This window comes from Vigna radiata, chromosome 1, assembly GCF_000741045.1.
Source record: "Vigna radiata var. radiata cultivar VC1973A chromosome 1, Vradiata_ver6, whole genome shotgun sequence".
Taxonomy (NCBI): Eukaryota; Viridiplantae; Streptophyta; class Magnoliopsida; order Fabales; family Fabaceae; genus Vigna; species Vigna radiata.
Genome location: NC_028351.1, coordinates 7,559,053 through 7,570,174, shown reverse-complemented (window position 1 = coordinate 7,570,174; position 11,122 = coordinate 7,559,053). Strand labels below are relative to the sequence as shown.

The 11,122-nt window shown below is 28.4% G+C and overlaps 1 pseudogene; it reads left to right on the top strand.

The window, feature by feature from the left end:
* The first annotated feature begins 2,199 nt into the window (after window positions 1–2,199).
* LOC106756635 lies at window positions 2,200–3,529 on the top strand (annotated as a pseudogene).
* Window positions 3,530–11,122: the final 7,593 nt, after the last annotated feature.

The window sequence follows — 11,122 nt, the reverse complement described above, 5'->3', positions numbered from 1 at the left end:
TTGTGTTTAACTGTCTCTTTTGAAGGATCAGTACAGGCAGTTTTGGAAGATTTTAAATCAAGAGATATATATTTTTATAAATTTTGAAAGAAATACAATTTAGAAGGGGAAATTAAAGAGGTTTTCCAAGTTTTCAGATTAATTTGATTCGAAGGGAAATCAGAATTTTAGTACGAGCAATTTTAGTATGAGATAAATAATTTTGTGTTTAAAATTTATGATAAATAAATATTTTAAGAATAAAATTTATATAATAATTATATTTGTAATAAATTATTTTTGAATGTATAAGTTATTTTTAAAATTTATAATAAGTAGCCTATATCATCATAGAAGGATATTTTAATTATTGACAATATTTTAAAAAAATAAATTAAAATAAAAATAAAGTTTGGTATTTTTTCATTCTCTTATATCTTTTATTCTCTTAATATTTTAGAAGTTCCTTTTAATGTAAAAGGAGAAATGTTGTAATTTCTTTAATTAATATAAATTTCTATTTTTATTTATTTTTTGTATTTTGTATTTTTTATTTTAGTTGTGTGTGCTTGAATGGTTTATATATTCAACATAAATGTATTAAAAAACATGATATAGAAAAAACCCAATTGATAATTATTTATACTTGTTACTACAATTTATTATCAATTGTCCCATTTGCTCTTTCTCCTCTTATTTTCTAAAGAGCTTATCTCCATTAAAAGAGCAATGGCAAATAAACAAGCATGAAAAGAAGGAAAAATATTTGAGGAGTAAATAAATAAAAAGTTTACAACATCAATTTAAAAAGAGTATTTTGTTATCTACCATGGACAGTTTCCAAGTCAAATGTAGGTTTAGAGGTTCTTAATTTAACATTTATATATTGTCAAGAAATCAAATTCATTCAGCAGGCAACTTGAGGTTTTATAGTGTTTGTATTTTTGCTAGAAAGTAACTATCACATCTTTTTATTAATAATTTTCTAGGAGAAATTTAATTGAAAGTTATTTAAGTAACATTGACTGACATTCATATATAAACTTCCATTACCATGATTCTATGAAGCAATGCTTGAACATTAACTTCGTTTCTGCTTTCAACATGGCTCAGACCAGTCTTTGTTCAAGATCTTTACCTTTTCTTCTTCTGCTAATCATCTTTCTTTCTTTCTCTGCAGTCCATGTTCCAGTAACTACTGCAGGTAAGTCTATATCTCATTCAAACATAGAAACATATAGATGTTGAAGATTGTGACTATATGAATTTTCAGATCCGAAAATGAGAAAACTTGGTGCCATGGCAAGTCCACCTCCTTCACCAAAGGTTGGCAAACCACAAATGCCTGGTAGTCAACCTTCTACTCCTCCATTCATGTTGCTTAATCCCTGACCTATAGCAACATATCTTAAGCCCAACAAGCTTTCTTTGATTCTCTTTTTGTCTTGTTTATCAATGTTTGTCGTATCAGGTTTTATGATATATATGTATATGACCCTGATGTTAATTTATAAGCATATATATGTGCAATTATAGATTATAAGTTAAAAGTTGTTTTAATATAGTCATTTTTCATTACTTCAAGGAATCTGTATAAGCTCTGTTGATTTTATAACAGGTTTCTCTAGATTAGTTTTCAGGATGAATTTGTACTTCCACAAGCCTGTTTTATATATAGCCTGATAAATTTTGTATAATATTCCTTCTTTCCATAAATTAAGATCCGCAAAATAATTACTTTATTGGCATATTATATATATATATATATATATATATATATATATATATATATATATATGATGATAAATAAATTATGTTTATAATAAAAAATTATTTAATAATAAAAGTGCTTAAGAATTTAATAATAAGAAAGTTGTAAAAAGCAATAAAATTTAATAGTAAATATTAATTTAATTTATTTTATATTAATTTTAAATTGAGCCAAGTAACTGGATTTGAAATTTATTTTTGATCTAGATAACTATTTAATAAAGTTAAGAATAAACTAAACGGTTAGACTGGATGATGAAGACCTTGTAATAGTACAATCCCACGGGAATTCATATTTAACTCTAAATTATATATCATTGGTCTAAAATGGATTTCAAGTTGAATTAGTCTAAGAACGGGTAAATTGGTCTAAGATTGAAAAAGTTTTTCAAAAATTGACTGAAAATGAGTTCATCATACTACAGCAAAAAAAATTTTGTACGAGTGTAAATGGCGATTGCGCAAGATTTGTATCCCTCAAGAGACGACCTTTTGTACGAAGAGGAGTTGCTTCGAAACCCTTTCAGCCTTAAGCTATGGTGGCTTTACCTAATTGCGCGTTCGGAAGCTCCGTTCAAGAAGCGCTTCGTGATTTACGAGCGGGCACTGAAGGCGCTTAGCGGAAGCTACAAGCTGTGGCACGCGTACCTCCGCGAGCGCCTCGACGTCGTTCGCAACCTCCCCGTCACTCACTCTCAATACGATACGCTCAATAATACCTTCGAGCGTGCATTAGTCACCATGCACAAGATGCCGCGAATTTGGATTATGTATCTGCAAACCCTAACCAATCAGAAATTGGTTACTCGAACTCGCAGGACCTTCGACAGGGCTCTCTGCGCCCTCCCCGTCACCCAGCACGACCGTATCTGGGAACATTATCTTGTGTTCGTGAGCCAGAAGGGTATTCTAATTGAGACTTCTCTTCGGGTTTATCGCAAGTATTTGAAGTATGATCCTTCTCAAGGATTTTATTGAATTTTTGCTTAATTCGAGTCTCTGGCAAGAGGCATCTGAGAGGCTGGCTTCGGTTCTCAATGATGACCAGTTTTACTCCATAAAGGGTAAGACCAAGCACCGGCTTTGGTTGGAGTTATGTGATTTGCTCACTCGCCATGCCAATGAGGTTTCTAGGTTGAATGTGGACCCTATCATTAGGGGTGGGATTAGGAAGTTCACTGATGAGGTGGGTAGGCTTTGGACTTCGCTTGCTGAGTATTACATTAGGAGGGGTTTTCATGAGAAGGCTCGGGATGTGTTTGAGGAGGGTATGTCTACTGTTATCACGGTCAGGGATTTTAGTGTCATATTTGATTCTTACTCACAGTTTGAAGAGAGCATGCTTGCTTACAAGATGGACGAGATGGGGTTGAGTAATGAAAAAGATGATGAGGGTGAGGAAAATGGCTTGCATGGGTTTTGGTTGAATGACAAGAAAGACATAGACTTGAGGTTTGCTCGGTTTGATTACCTTATGGAGAGGAGGGCGGAATTGGCCAACAGCGTGGTTTTGCGTCAAAATCCTCATAATGTAGAACAGTGGCACAGGAGGGTGAAGCTCTTTGAAGGGAACCCTACGAAGCAGATAATGACTTACACTGAAGCGGTGAGGACGATTGATCCCATGAAGGCAGTGGGAAAGCCTCACACTTTGTGGGTTGCGTTTGCTAAACTGTATGAAATGCACAAAGATCTTGAGCTCTTCCAACAGTCAACGCGATATACCTCTTCCAACAGTTCAACAAAACTGAATAAGAAAAAGAGGAAAAGAGGAAAGTGAAGGTAGGAATCGGATTCTGGGGTTAGTTGCAGAGAAACTTAGGGTTTAAGAGAAGGGAGAGAAGGCGAGGATTTAGCGTTGCGTTTCCTTCTCAGTATGGAGGATTGTGGGTGATGAGCTGGAGATAAAATGGTGACATTAGGTTCTGCATGGGAAATATAAAGTGTATAGCGTTGCGTTTTCTTTATTATTTTTTTGTACAGGAATCATGGGATAGTGTGATTTTTCTTCTAAATCAATGTGTCAACTTTTATGATGTTGTTTCAGTGCAATATTCTTTTCAAATTAATGAACCATTCAAGTACAGATTTATTATTAAATAATTATGATGGTAAAATTTGACAGACTTAGATTTTCTTGATGAAACATGTTTAATTGACATAGACATTAGAAAGTGTTAGAAAATTATCATATAAAATAACTTATGTATGGTAGTTCTTTTGTCTTCCAGTATTCGCGCTGTAGTTCTTTCTTATTATAAGCAGAATGTTAGACCAAGTCGTTCAGGATTCATTATAAGATTTTTGAAATGTTTTTCTCATTCACAAATATTTTAGAAAACTTTAAAAGTTCAAGGTTCCCAAACTACTTTATATTAAGGATGTTGAACTATGAATCGTTCGTTATAGTTACTAAAAAGAAAATGGATTATTGGTATAGATAAATCCTTAATTGTTCCTTTAAGCTGCTGTCAACTACACAGTTGCATACTTGCATAACCTCAGAATCTCATTTATTTCATACTATTTGAACTCATTTATATCTCTCATCGTGATAATATATTGTAATATATTGCAACTTGCGAAGATCATGAACCCTTAGGGTATGGATGGAGGATGACGAGGTTGACTATTACGAGGTGGTAGAGGCTTCCGTGGCGTGCCAACAATGGGTGGAGGCGGTGGACTTGCCATAGGACCCAATTTTCTCATTACCAGATCTGCAGATTAAGCAAGATCACGGAATGTTGTTAAACTGTCACAACAATTTATATATTCTGTGTGTGAGGAAAAATATATACCAACCTGCATTGACTGGAGGAATCTGTGCAATGAAGGTGAAGCTGATTATCAGCAGAAAAACAAAGGCTCCTGATATTGAACAAACACTCCTTAATACATACATTATTTCTCACTGTATGTTAACCTAAAACCAAATTCATACACCAGACTGCTTCATAGTCACCAAATTTATAGTTCCCATAGAACCAATGGAATCAATTTTCTTCATTTCTTTATACAAGAGAATGAATCATGTGTTTGACTTTGAGTGATAAAATATAACTCAAATTAATAATTGTCAAGTCATTGGAATTTGCTGGAAGAAAACAGAATAAAGAAACTCTTTTTATTTGACTTTTGGTTCCTCATTCAATAAATATTTAACATGATAGTTTTAAATATATTTGCTTTGGAAATGGTCCAATGATGAAATTGTTCCTGATTTTTCCAGGCCATTCCAATGGCTCTTTTACAATTACACTTTTTTGTTAACTAATGTTGTAGACTTTTTTATGTAACAATACAAGCTTGATTACCTTATTAGCAATTGTATTTTTAAATTGAACAAGGCTTCATGGAAAATATATAAGAACTGAGAAAGAGTAATTGGATTTCTGATACTAATAAATTGCAGTAACAATGACGAACTTGAGGTTTTCTCTTTTTGTTATACAGTTTATTTCGCAATTTTTTGTGAAATTCCTCAAAAAAGTTACCTAAATTGTGAAACCAAGTTTTCAAAGGGATCATAAATTTGAATTATCATTAGACTGAAAAAGAAACTGCAAGATAGGAAATTAAGTGGTAATGCCTACAAAATTTCGAATCATTTGACTAAAAAATATATTATTAAAAAGAATTCAAAGACCCAGTAATTGACAAGGCACTGTCTGACTAAGTCTCGGATTCTCAAAGGGACTGATAAAAAAAAGAAAAAAAGAAAAAACCTGGATGTGTATATCGAACCTCTCCAAGATGGCTAAAGTGAAATTAACCTAAGGCATGCATTTATTTCACGTAGAAAATTTGATGGAAAATGGAAGCAAGTCTTCTTCAGTTCTGATCATGAGAGACTAGAGGTTATAAAGGATTAACAAGTTTCAACTGGTGTTGAATCTCTGGTTAAATAGAGTGGTAGTTCACTCTCTATTATTAAATTTTGGATTTGATTAGCCTCCTAATCAAATTTTGGAAGACTTGAGCAAGAAAATTATAACATATGTTATACCCATGCCTAGAATATTTAACAAATAATCTGATTTATTGTGACATCTTGATCTTGGGAAAGATTTTATTCTAAACAATTATAATAAAAAAGAAAATAGTATATTTTTCATTATTAAATATTTTAATTTTTTTAATAAAGTTGTTTAATAACTTTATAATAACAAAATTGTAAAAATAAAAAGTAAAATTTAGTAATAAATATTAATTTGATTTAATTCATATATTCTAAATTAATTATAAATTGAACCAAATCAAACTTGATTTGAAATTTATGTTATTTGATAAAACAAAAACTAAATTGCTGGACTAACAAACCACTTTAATTAGTATGACGTAGGAACCTTGTATGCTATGTTTAAAATCTTATTCTATGTGGAACGTATTGGACTTGTAGTTAAACTTGAAATCCGTGAATTCATATAGTGTTCTTACAATTATAGCTAAAAAATAATTTATATTGAATTAGTACATAGTGTGTCAGCTATTTTTTCTTTTAAATATCATTTTTATTTGGTTTCCCAAAAAATAAAAATATAAAATATTTATCATTTTCTTTTAAGAAAAACTTGACATTTTCAAAGAATGTTGTTTATTGGATAAAATTTAAATTTAAATTTAAATATTACGATATGTTTGATTTTTACGTGTATTTTAAATATTAAAAACTTGTAAAACATGGTATTGTTGGTTTTGTATTCTTAAATTATTACATTATTAACTCATACACAAATTAATTTACAAAACATTTTCATTTAGTTCTTTGACATTTTCAATTTTTTTATAACTTGAAAATAACTTACTTTTCGTTCAAGGAGAAACTTATTTTTTGTTTCCTTTTAAAACATATTATGAAAAACTTTATTTACATATTCTCATATCCTACTTTTGCTCCCAACTCGAAAACCCGAATAAAATAAGAAAAATACGTCGGCTAACCATCAAAGCAACTTTTATTTATAGAATAAATTCACGAATTCTGACTAATTTCTATAGACTAATATTTTCTTGCATATACAAGTTTAACAAACTATATTTATAAGGAAAAATGGAATCTTACATGGTTAACAATTGTTATACTCTCAACTTATAATTGTAATTTTTATTTAATAATAAATAAATATTTTTAAATGATCTCAATATCTGAATTTAAGTATATAATTAATATATGTAGAAGTAATATGAATAATTTAATCCCCAATTATATATATATATATATATATATATATATATATATATATAGAGAGAGAGAGAGAGAGAGAGAGAGAGAGATTCCATTTACATATTTTGATAAAATTTGAAGGATGTAGGTTTTCTAACTGAATAAAGAAGAATGTTAGACCAAGTCCTTTAGGATGCATTATAGGATTTTTAAAATGTTTTTATCATTCACAAATATTTTAGAAAACTTTAAAAGTTCATAATTCCCAAACTACTAAATTAAGGATGTTTAACTATGAATCGTTGGTTATAGTTACTAAAATGTAAATGGATTATTGGTATAAATAATGTAAAAGGACGTGAATCTACACAAATAAGTTAACTTTTTAAATTAGATACTTTTTCATTAAATCTTCACATCCAAATAAATAAAAATTAAAAATAAAATATTAACTAACTTAAAATCAAACATATCTATATTTATTTTATCTTTATCCAAATCAAACCAATTATTACTAAAGTCAAAATTAATAAAATAAGATTTTAAGAAATTCTTAAAATTGAAGTTTATATAATCTTTATTCTTTCCTTTAAGTTGTTATCAACTATAATATAGCTTCATACTTGTATAACATCAGAATCTCATTTATTCCATACAATTTGAACTCATTTATATCTCTCATCGTGATAATATATTGTAATGTATTGCAACTTGCGAAGATCATGAACAGTTAGGGCATGGATGGAGGATGACGAGGTTGACTATTAGGAGGTGGTAGTGCAGGTTTCGGTGGCTTGCCAACAATGGGTGGAGGAGGTGGACTTTTCATAGTACCCAATTTTCTCATAACCAGATCTGCAAATTAAGCAAGATCACGGAATGTTGTTAAACTGTTACAACAATTCATATATTTTGTGTCTGAGGAGAATATATACCAACCTGCATTGACTGGAGTAATCTGTGCAATGAAAGTGAAGCTGATTATCAGCAGAAAAACAAAGGCTACTGATATTGAACGAACACTGCTTAATGCATTCATTATTTCTCACTGTATGTTAACCTAACACCCAATTCATGGTCATCAAATTTATAGGTGCCATAGAACCAATGGAGTCAGTTTTCTTCATTTCTTTATACAAGAGAATGAATCATGTGTTTGACTTTGAATGATAAAATATAACTCAAATTAATAATTTTCAAGTTATAGGAATTTGCTGGCAGAAAACAGAATAAAGAAACTCTTTTTATTTGACTTTTGGTTCCTCATTCAATAAATATTTACTTTGGAAATGGTCCAATCATGAAATTTTTCCTGATTTTTCCAGGCCATTCCAATGGCTCTTTTACAATTACAATTTTTGTTAACTAATGTTGTAGACTTTTTTATTTTTGCATTCTCTTTGTAACAAGCTTGATTACCTTATTAGCAATTGTATTTTTAAATGAACAATAGGTTTCATGGAAAATATATAAGAACTGAGAAAGAGCAATAGGATTTCTGATACTAATAAATTGCAGTAACAATGAAGAACTTGAGCTTTTCTCCTTTTGTTATACAGTTTATTTCGCAATTTTTTGTGAAATTCCTCAAAAAAGTTACCTAAATTGTCAAGCCAAGTTTTCAAATGGATCCTGAATTCCTTATTCATATTAGTTTTTACATAAATTTGAATTATCATCAGACTGAAAAAGAACTGCAAGATAGGAAATTAAGTGGTAATGCCTACAAAATTTCAAATCATTTGACTAAAATTAAAATATATTATTAAAAAGAATTCAAAGACCAGTGATTGAGAAGGCACTGTCTGACTAAGTCTCTGATTCTCAAAGGGGCTGATAAAAAAAAAAAAAAAAAAAAAAAAAAAAAAAAAAAAAAAAAAAACTCGATTGTGCAGTTTGACTATTTGCCTGAAGTGAAATTAACGAAGACATGCATTTATTTGACGTAGAAAATTTGATGGAAAATGGAAGCAAGTCTTCTTCAGTTCTGAGAAAATAGAGGTTATAAAAGATTAACAATTTTCAACTGGTGTTGAATCTCTGGTTATATAGAGTCTCTATTCTTAAATTTTGGATGTGATAAGCCTCCTAATCAAATTTTGGAAGACTTGACCAAGAAAATATAACATATGTTATACCCATGCCTAAAATATTTAACAAATAATCTGATTTATTGGGACATCTTCATCTTGGGAAGATTTTATTCTAAAGAACTATAATAAAAAAGAAAATAGTATATTTTTCATTATTAAATATTTTAATTTTTGTAATAAATTTGTTTAATAACTTTATAATAACAAAATTGTAAAAATAAAAAGTAATAAATATTAATTTGATTTAATTCATATATTCTAAATTAATTTTAAATTGAACTAAGTCAAACTTGATTTGAAATTTATGTTATTTGATTAAAGAAAAACTAAATTGCTGGACTAAGTCATGAAGACCTACGTAATCTCTGAGATTAAAATATACTTAAGATTTAATAACCTTGAAATCTATATCATTAAATAAACTACTTTAATTAGTATTACGTATGAACCTTATATGCTTAAAATCTTATTCTGTGTCGAATGTATTGTATTTGTGGTTGAACTTCAAATCCGTGAATCCAAATAGTGTTCATACAATTATAGCTAAAAAATAATTTCTATTGAATCAGTTCATAGTGTGTCAGCAAATTTTTTTAAAATATATATATTTTTTCATTATGATATAAAAAGTTATTTTTTATTATTATTATTAAAATAAAAGTAGTATTAGGTTCTAAATGAAATATGTTCATAAATAATTTGATTTAGATATATATATATATATATATATTCTAAAATACCATTTTGATTTTGTTTCCCAAAAAATCAAAATATAAAATATTTATCATTTTCTTTTAAAAAAACCTTGACATTTTTAAAGAATGATGTTTGTTGGATAAAATTTAAATTTAAATATTATGGTATGTTTGATTTTTACGTGTATTTTGAATATTAAAATTTGTAAAATATGGTATTGTTGGTTTTGTATTCTTAAATGATTACATTATATTTTTATAATGTTATTAACTCGTAAATAAATTAATTTATAAAAAAATTTCATTTTTTTCTTTTACATTATCATTTTTTTAACTTGAAAATAAGTTACGTTTCGTCCATGGAAACTTATTTTATTTTATTTCTTTTAAAAAATATTATGAAAAACTTTATTTAGCATATTCTTATATTTTGGAATCCTACTTTTGCTCTCACGAATTATGATGAATTTCGATAGACTTATATGCTCTTGCATATACAAGTTTAACAAACTATATTTTATAAGGAAAAATGGAATCTTACATTGTTAACAATTGTTACACTCTCAACTCATAATTGTAATTTTTATTTAATAATAAATATATATTTTTAAACGATATCAATATCTGAATATAAGTATATAATTAATATATTTAAATTAATATGAATAATTTAATCCCCAATTATATATGTATATAATAAAATTAATTGGTTATTTTTAAAGAAGACTTCACATAACACATATTGATAACTTTGAACAAATAAAATATAGTCGAATATTGAAAAGGAAGAAACAAAATATTGAAAAATATAGTCGAATATATAACTCTTTTAATTGATAGTTCTTGTGTCATGATATTCATAAATTTAAATTTTTTACTGATATATTCTTAAATTTTAAAAATTCTTGCCACAGTCTATTTATACGGGGGAAATTGAGAGTTAGCATTTTTATAACGAGATATTTATAAATCGTAGTTATCACTCGTATTTCTTCAATTAACACCAATTTTAAAATGACACGTATATAAACAGACAAAAAAATAGTATTGCATAATTAAATGAATTCTAATTTTTTAAATACATTTTCCAAATACCTGTTTTTATTAAATATTTTAATGTTTTGTGGGGACCAATTTTGGGCCAAGACAAAAATATGAGCAGCCCAACTTCTTCCTCGTCCGTTGACGAGTAAGCAACAAGTTTTGAAGAGGGGAGTTGATGCCTGCACCTCCACCGGTTGGAGATCCACCTCCCCAATTATTTTTTTTATTTTTCTTAATTCCAAAACTAACCTTTTTATTTTTTGTACTTTTACTCTTTTAACCCTATTAAAAAAAGTAACTCTATTAAAAAAGTTACCCTATTTACTTTATTCTTTACTTCATCAGATTTTCACATTTCGAAACTTTCGAAACCC